At 33.4% G+C, this 9,426-nt stretch overlaps 1 pseudogene; it reads left to right on the top strand.

Annotated features, from left to right (window-relative positions):
* The first annotated feature begins 6,086 nt into the window (after positions 1-6,086).
* On the top strand, positions 6,087-7,218 carry LOC120143887 (annotated as a pseudogene).
* Positions 7,219-9,426: the final 2,208 nt, after the last annotated feature.

Genomic DNA, 9,426 nt, shown 5'->3' on the forward strand with positions numbered 1-9,426 from the left:
ATGACATTACTATACTTTTGTTGAGGACATTCAATGATGATCATGATCTTTACAGATGGAATAGTCGAGTAGGTGAATCTAGTTTAGGTCAGTTGCTTGGAAATTGAACTCTAAAGATGAGATTTTTTTTACTTTCAACAATACCTAGACTATAATATGTGCTTCTTGACATGCTTAAGAAATTGAATCTGCATACCCAGAATGTAATTATATATGTATACAAATAAAGCTGAGCTATTCAACTAAAGTAATTGGTTGTAGAGGAAACTCGAAAGCCATGACTTTATGAATATATTGTATTCAAACCATGACATTGTTCGGGTGCTTGGCATTTAAGTGTTTGCTCCACTGCAATTGTCATGTCAAAGACTTTGCGATGAGATGAATCCTTCAGCTAGCCTGATAAGGGCAATTATAATATATATACAATAATGCTGAATTCAGCTAGCCAAACAATGGTATATTAAATCAAATTTATTTAATTATGGAGTTGCAGTGAAGATGAACTAAGGGAGTTAAGGAACACCTGTTATAGTCAATTTCACACGAGCACTCAGGAATTTCATTTTTATATCGATATTTCTGCACTACCTTTGTTAGAGGAGTCTACGAAGCTTGAACAAATGTAAGATTTCAGAGAACCAAAATAGAAGTGTTCTAGAAAGTCTAGTAATTGGTTATGCTAGTTGCATCGTTTTGTCTGCATCTGATTAAAATACCAAGCCCAGAAAGAGGGGCATATTACAATGTTCAAAAAGATCGATAAAGAAATGACATCTCAATGGCTAAAACTTTAGAAAAAAAGAAAGCTAACCTGAAGCCAACCCATCATTTTTGATACTTGTCAAAGAGCTATAACTCTGAAAACATTAAAGAGCTATTGGTCCTTTTGATATTCTATGAACTCATGTTTATGATTTGATTCGATTGTGAGTCTGAATTAAGGGGTAATGTTTTGCAAAATTCTTATATTCTTATGTTCTTTGATTTCTAAAATAAAAGAAAGGAGAAAAACATTTTCAAACATGACAGTCTCAAATGAGAAAGGTCCTTGAAGCTGTAACCCGAGAAGAAAATAGGGCATGATCGATTCCAAGGACAAGACTAACAAAAAAAAATGAGGCTCCATCCAGGAGATAAAACATAACTAATTCATGTTGTATACATCTTAGACATACTTAAAAGCATCACATTTATCATTTTTCGCATACATAATTTTTGCAGCTTTAGAGTCAAGTTTTCAACTTCAAGACGAAAGACACTCGATTCAAGAGCACCTTCAAAAAAAGATCGATGGTGGTTGCTTAACTCAGCGGCAGGGAGCTACACTTAAACGAACTTGACCTTTTGAAAGATCGACAGATCTTAGAATCAACTTTAGACGGGTTCGAGAGCCAATTTAGAACGGGTTCAATTCAGCTTAACTCAACAACGAGTGGCTGGTTTTCAGTTAACGTTTTCAAGCCAAATTTAAACTCCACGACGGATGATATCCGGCTGACATAATATACCACTTGGCTTTCCCGTGAAGGGGAGTCATCTGAAGAATTATGATTGGCTGAGACCCGCGAAGGGGGGCCATCCTTCATTTAGAGGAAATTTACAGCATAGCTTAAGTCGAGAAAAACTGTCTGTCAACAACCAACTTTCCAGTTCAGGTTTCGAACTAGATTTCAACTACACATTGAAAGATATTGAACTCAAAATGACGCAACTTATACAAGATTGGATTTCAACTTCACAACGAAGGATATTCAACCCAAATCCAATTTGGCGAAGCATTACAACTCGAGATTGGATTTCAACTTCACAACGAATGACATCCAATTCGAAGCTCAACTTCACAGCGAATGATCCATCCACGATTTCAACTTCACGAAAAGGGATATCGTTCCCAAATGGATTGACTTAGTTTCACAACAAATGAGTCATCTGCAATAATAGAGATTATCTCCCAGCCTATTACAACATAGCTCAAGGCGAGAAGGGCTATCTGTAAACAAAAACTTTCGAGTTCGATTATGACATATCAATCGCATGGTAGCATCGAGGAACTACTTTCCGGTTGAAGCTTAAATTGAGATCTTTAAGTCAATAAGAAGGCCTGGGTTGGTTGTGATTTAGCAACAATGAACTATATCCCAGTCAAATTTACAGTATAGCTCAAGGCGAGAAGGGCTATCTGTCAACAAAAACCTTCGAGTTCAATTCCATTCAACTCGAGGGCACATCAACCTCATGGTAGCAACGAGGAACTACTTTCCAGTCGAATTTTAAACCAAGGTATTTTAGCCTAGAAGAAGACCTATGTTGGTTGCGATTTAGCAACAAGAGACTATTTCATAACCTAATTCACAGCATAGCTCAACACGAGAATGGTTATCTGTCAACAAAAACCTTTGAGTCCGATTCCATTCAGCTCGAGGGCATATCAACCACATGGTAGCCTCAAGGAACTACTTTCCGGTTGAATTTTCAAACCAAGGTCTTTAAACCGAGAAGACGGCTAAGGTTGACTACGTTTTGACAACAAGAAGCCACTTTCCGATTCAAATTCCAAACTACGATTTCAATTTCATGAAGAATGATATCATTTCAAGATTGACTCAACTTTGCGACGGAGGAATCATCCGCAACTCAATTTAACAGAGAGTTATTCCTAATTGCAATATCAGAGTCAATTTTCAACTCCACAAGGGAGGATATTAGACTCATGGACCCCTTCATACCGAACGAAAATTTGTGTCCTTTTATATTTGTCCTATTTTTCGTTACACGAAAAAGGACAAAGAGGGGCAACTGTAGACACCAATTTTCGTCCGGGGCTTATTTAGTATATATATTAATATAATATAGTTTTTGAAAATATTTTTGAAAAAAAATATAATATATAGTTTTTAGAAAATGGGTTTTTATAATATATACTTTTTAAAAAACACAATTTTTGAAAAAATATATATAGTTTTGAAAACAATTTTTGAAAATATATATATTATATAGTTTTGAAAACAATTTTTGAATATATATATATTTATATAGTTTTGAAAATATATATGTTATATAGTTTTGAATTTTTTTTGAAAATATATTATATAGTTTTGAAAACAATTTTTTGAAAACATATATAATATATAGTTTTGAAAAGCATTTTTGAAAACATTTTGAAAACGTTTTGAAAAATATAAATAATATATAATTTATAAAACATTTTCGAAAATATATATAATATATGATTTTGAAAACATTTTTTTAAATATATATAATATGTAATTTTAATTTACATTTTATTTATTTCTTTTTCATTTATTCATTTATTTTGTTATATTTTTTCTTTTTTCTTTTTTAAGGCCCTTTAAGTCCAAACAATCCAATGAAGCCCAACCGAGCCATGCCAGCTTGACCTAGTAATGCAAGCCTGGTTTGGAGGAAAATGGGCATGAACTAGCTTAACAGATTAGGGTTTTTGGAACCCAAGCATTAGTTTCGCATAATGGTTAAACCTCGAAGGGTCACAAACGGCCTGAAATGCGTCGGTCGAGTTTCTCGACGTTCGAATAGGGACAACCTGAGACTGTACTGAGTTTTCAGCAACAACATTAGCTATCCCGATTTAATCGAGAAACGGGAGTAAACGACCCTCGAAGCAAATGGAGAACAACCCCTACTGGGGACTATAAATGTTTCACCGGGGAGGCTAAAAAATGGAACGACATCGATATGAAAAACAACCGAACAACAAGAGGCCAAGAAAAAATCAAGTAGCAAAATACCAAAGTGCAAACTACCATAAAATACCAACACAAAAACCGAGCCAAAGCAAAAGAGAAAATAAAGAAAAACAATCGAAATCAAGAGCCAAAAAAAAAAGCTCGAAGCTTTGTTGCATCACGAGCATTCGAAGGCACATAGGAGTGTCGTTGGAGAGACAAAGGCACCGGAAAATGAAACATTTCCGTTGAGTGAGTCAGGAGGAACGCTTTGGAGAAATTTAATTTTTTCCGGCCGCCAGAGCGGCGGTGAGCAACGGTCGGTGGCCACCGGACAGTGGCTGACCATCGGGGCCTGTTGAGGAGAAGTGAGAGTATTTGGGAGGTTGAGAGTTTTTTTTGGGTTTTGGTTGAAAATGTTATTTTTTTTTGTTTTAGGGGTATTTATAACTGAGGGACTAGGCTGTAATTAGGACATTTTTAAATTATTTACATAGTCCCTATACTTTTGATGCATAATTCATTTTGGTCACCTGTTGCAATTTTATCTCTGAATTTTCAATTAATTCAATTTAATCCTTAATTATATTTATTATATTTCACGAATTAGTACCCCTAACCTTTGGTTTTTTTGGCAGCTAATTTTCAAGTATTAATTAGATCCCTAAATTTCAATTTAGCTCAATTTGATCCTTTAATTTTATATGTATTTATTTATTTTTCTATTTTGTATTTTTATTAACATTTGTTCCTTTCTCTTAACATTTTTTCCCATTTTCTTTCTTCTTTCAAAATTTAACTTTTTTTTCTCTTTCGTTTTTTTAATTTTAATATTTTCATAGTTTTATTTTTATCTTTTTTTTCTCTCTTTTCTTTTTTGCTTTTAATATTGTTTTATTCAACTTTTTATTATATATATATATATATATATATTTCACCATTTAATATTTATTTTTAAATTTTAGGGAAAACTTTAACCAATCAAATGTGAGCAATTTGAATCGAATATTTTAATTTTAATTTTCGCAATTAAGGCAACCAATAAATTAAAATGGTACCGAAAGGGTAGTTCAAGGGTGCTAATCCTTCATTGACTGTAAACGACTCCCGAATCTGACATATTTATGGTAAAAACGCAAATTAGGTAAGATGGTGTCCGATCAACCTAAATATTTTTTAAATGATCGGTGGCGACTCTAACATATTCTATTTAAGTCGAAGCGTAATTCCGAACCCACCCAAAAAACGGTTTCGACACTTGGTATATATAGTTTATACATAATATATATATATATATATATATTGTTGACTTGTTTCAATTTGTTTTCTCAACTTTTGAAATGAATGCAATTTAGTTTATTTTACAGATTGTTTTCACATTTTACAATCATTTCGATTTGATCCCTTTATGTTGTTTAATTTGTTTAAATTTTTAATTTGTAATTTCATATTTGTTCAATTTAGTCCTTAAAATTTTATTTGCATATGAAATTGATCTATACTTATTACTTATTTATATTTTTTAATTGATCAATAACTTTTTAAATGGTTATAATTTAGTTCTTTTTTGTATTAATTTCAACCTCACTTTTTAAAATTATTTTGATTTGATCCCTTATCAATGTGTGTTGTTTAATTTATTTAAATTTTAATTTGTAATTTCATATTTTTTCAATTTAGTTCTTAAATTTGTATTTTTCATAAAATTGAACCATGATTATTTATATTCTTAGTAATTTACTCTAAATCATATACAATTACAAATTACAATTCAACGTTTGCGAAAGATGAAAATAATTAATCCAAAAGATTTGAACTCAATCCGTATCTGATAGAGATTCAACCTGAATTTTATCTGTCAATGATGTGACCCGATCTGAACGAGATCCACCTGAAGTCCATTCGAACCTGAATTAACCTGGTCTTTTACTGCTCCGAACCTGAAGTATTTTGACATGAACTGACATCGATCCGAACTGAAAGTAACCCCACCTGAACTCGAACTATACCTAATGTCAAATGAACCTGAAAATGACCTGGATCCAACCTAATTCGAGTCGAAACATCAAATTATCTGACTTAACATATATTTGATCTTATCCGATCTGACAGAATCCAACTGAAACATAAGTGATTACCCGATTTTACATCCCTATCCACAACCAAAATTTAATTACTTTTTCCCCTTTCAAGTTTGACCTTTCCCGTTACCGATTCAAATTACACTAGAAAACATCAGAGCATTTAGAACAGTCCCACAAGTTGCTCATTCAAACTCATTACAATATTCATCGTCTTCCAATAAAAAAACTCCAAGTGACCGACTTTGAAGATTTTTAGACTTTGGGTTTTGTTTGTTTATCTGCTATACCTCTCTCCCATTTAACCTTCTCTTTTTCAAAGGAGGGGAGAGCACAGGGATTAGAAAAGATGAAGTTTCAAGTTTTTGTGATTGCCATTTGTGTTTTCTCGCTCTCTTTTGGTTCAGTTTCAGCCAGATTCTTTCCGATTAATATAACGGGTATTCCGCCGTGGATTATCCACAACGCCACTAAAACGCCGCATGGGATGCGTTCACCGGATTCGCTGGTTGCCGGCCCGGAGAAACACGGGATGGCTTGTCGAAGCTCTAGAACTACTTTAACTACTTCAGTTACTTGCCCAACAAACCGTCTAATTTCACCGAGGATTTCGACGATGAGCTAGAGAAGGCCTTGAGGACGTATCAGCAGAATTTTAACCTTAACGTCACCGGTGAACTCGACGATCAGACTCTTCGACAGATCGTACGGCCGAGGTGCAGTAACGCCGATATTATCAACGGTACGACTTCCATGAACTCAGGGAAATCGTCGGCGTTCCACACTACCGAACACTTTCACACGATGGCGCATTACTCTTTCTTTCCCGGAACGCCGCGTTGGCCTTCGAACCGGCGGGACTTAACGTACGGCTTCTTGCCGGGGAACGAGTTAACCGACGAAGTCGAAGCCATCATCACGAGCGCCTTCCAGAAATGGTCAGCCGTTATTCCTATGACCTTCACTCAAACGGATTCTTACTTCCTCGCGGACATCAAAATCGGGTTTTACAGCGGAGACCACGGAGACGGCGAGCCATTCGACGGGATTTTAGGGACGTTGGCGCGCGCTTTTTCTCCAACAAGCGGGATGCTCCATTTTGACGGGGAAGAGAACTGGGTTGTTACCGGCAACGTCACAAGGGCGTCGCTGCGACGGCGGTGGACTTGGAGTCAGTGGCGGTTCATGAGATCAGGCATTCGTCGGTGGAAGATGCGATTATGTACCCGTCGATCTCTTCGAGAATGAGGAAAGTGGAACTGGCGAACGATGATATCGAAGGGATTCAATTGTTGAACGGCAACAACCCCGACTTCAATGGTACCACGAATTCCAATAGTCGGGAGAGAGACACTATCGGTGGCTTCACGGTGGGGCCTTGCTACACTAGTGTTGGCAGTTGGATTTGCCTCTTTATTTTTGTAGAGTAATTATTTTGAATAATTTACGCAAATATACATATACTAGGTTTTTTATTTATAATTTTCATATAAATAATTACAATTATTCTTCGCAGTCCGTGGGTTTATTTAAGGAACCTTAAAGTTTATTTTAAGATTTATAATATTTATTAGTGAAACACGAATTCGTAATGTGAAAATGATGAATTCTAAAAAAATATAATTTTTTTAAACTCGATAAGTGAGTACGATGAGTTTTAATTTTTTTTAAAATCTATCACATCAAAATAACAAGTTTCAATAAAAAATATATTTTATTAAAACTCGTTATTTTAATGTGACAAGTTTCAAAGATATAATAATAAATGTAGTAGATTGTTAATTATTTTTTTAGTCACCCTAGAAACATATAAATAATTATTGCATTATTATTATTGGGCTGATTTTGGCCAATTTGTGATGTGCTTTTGGTAAAAAATAATTATTTACCTTTTTTCATTTAATTCTTAAATTTTAAGATTTTAGAATTTACGACAAATGCTATAGTATAAGGCAAACTTGTCAAGCCCACATAGTAAGTTTATTCAAAAATTATATTTTAATGGATCTAAGTCTGGGTCATGTGGAATTCAATATTTTAATAATTTTTTCATTGGAACTTGTCAGACCCATGTGACGAGTTCTATTAAAGTAATAATTTTTTTTGTCATTTTAAATATTGTTTTTATTTGTAATTAAAAAAATATCTTGGAACTCGTAATGTAGAAGTGACGAGTTTCATTGGAATTTAAACTTCCTATCCGTTGGGTGAACGTTGGACAACAATCAAGTTTTTTAAAATTTCATTGGAACTCTTCATATGGGAGTGATGAGTCCCTCGGTCATATTGCAATTTTTTTTGTATAAATAGAGGTGAGTTGATGGTGTTTATATGAAAAGTGAGAAAATTTTGAATCACGTATTTGTGGGGAAATATTGAGTACGATTTGACAAACGATCTTATTGGGTTCCCAACTCCAATTTTGATGATTCAGATTCCAGCTCGTCTTCAAATGAGGAGTGGGTGAAGTAGATAATAAAGTCGATAGTTGAGGAAAATAAACAAAGGAGGAAAGTTGAAGAAGAGACTAAGAAGATGAAAATTGAGAAGAAAAAGAAGAAGAAGTATAAAGACTTACCAATTCGATGTATCAAGCAATTTATAGAGAGACATGAAAAAATTAAAATAAAAATATAAAATTTGAGAAGAAGAAAAATAAGAAAGCCAAATATGCAAACTTATCAATCTGACGTAGTAAACGAATTTATAGAGAGACATGAAAAAATAAAAATAAAAAATATAGAATTTGAGAAGAAGAAGAAAAAGAAGAAGAAAGACAAATATGCAGACTTACCAATCCGATGTAGTAAACGAATTGAAGAGAGGGTTGAAAATAATTAAAATAATAAATGAAAAAAATATTAATTTTTATGTTTTAAATATATGTATGAATGTGTCTTTAATATTAAGTAATTATTGTATTAAGTAAAAGTTATTTATGAATAGTTTGCGATTAAGTATGAATTAAAATGGAAGTTGAAAAGAAGGATGTTTAAAATACATAAACAAACATAAAAATGTAAAATCCAAAAAACCCAAAGTGAAAGATAAAACAATTAGAGAAGTATATAAACACAGTTAAAAAGATACAACTAAAAACATGAACTAGACATAATAATGAAGGTTTTATCATCCAAGTCGATATTTAGGAAGATACATACAATGCTTTAGTTGTGGCTTCACATAAAGTTGTGGCATTCACCTCTACTGTGCCACAAAGCTTTGGTAGACCTTACTCTCTTTGAGGATCATCAATATCAGTATGAATATAACTAGATTTAGGTCGACCCTTCAACTTCACTCGTAATTCTAGATTTAGTAAATATTCTTCATAAATAATTGGTCTAAACCAATAAGCATTGTTTGGGAGATACTTAAACTCAAAACTTTATATGTTACGCATAATAAGCAGTTTATAACAGTCATTAGTATAAGAGTATGTGTCAACATTACCATGCATACATGCAGCGACAACGTGAGCGCATGAGAATCTAAAAGCTTGAAATCGATTATAATCACACTATCTTCTATTTAGATTATCAGTGTTTGTGAAAAAATTACCTCCATCATGTGGTTGAATAAGTTCTTGGATAACATAATCAGAATCAAGTATGGCAAAATTATGAACAAACATTGAT

Source organism: Hibiscus syriacus, unplaced genomic scaffold (genome assembly GCF_006381635.1).
Source record: "Hibiscus syriacus cultivar Baekdansim isolate YM2019G1 unplaced genomic scaffold, ASM638163v2 tig00110864_pilon, whole genome shotgun sequence".
Lineage (NCBI taxonomy): Eukaryota > Viridiplantae > Streptophyta > Magnoliopsida > Malvales > Malvaceae > Hibiscus > Hibiscus syriacus.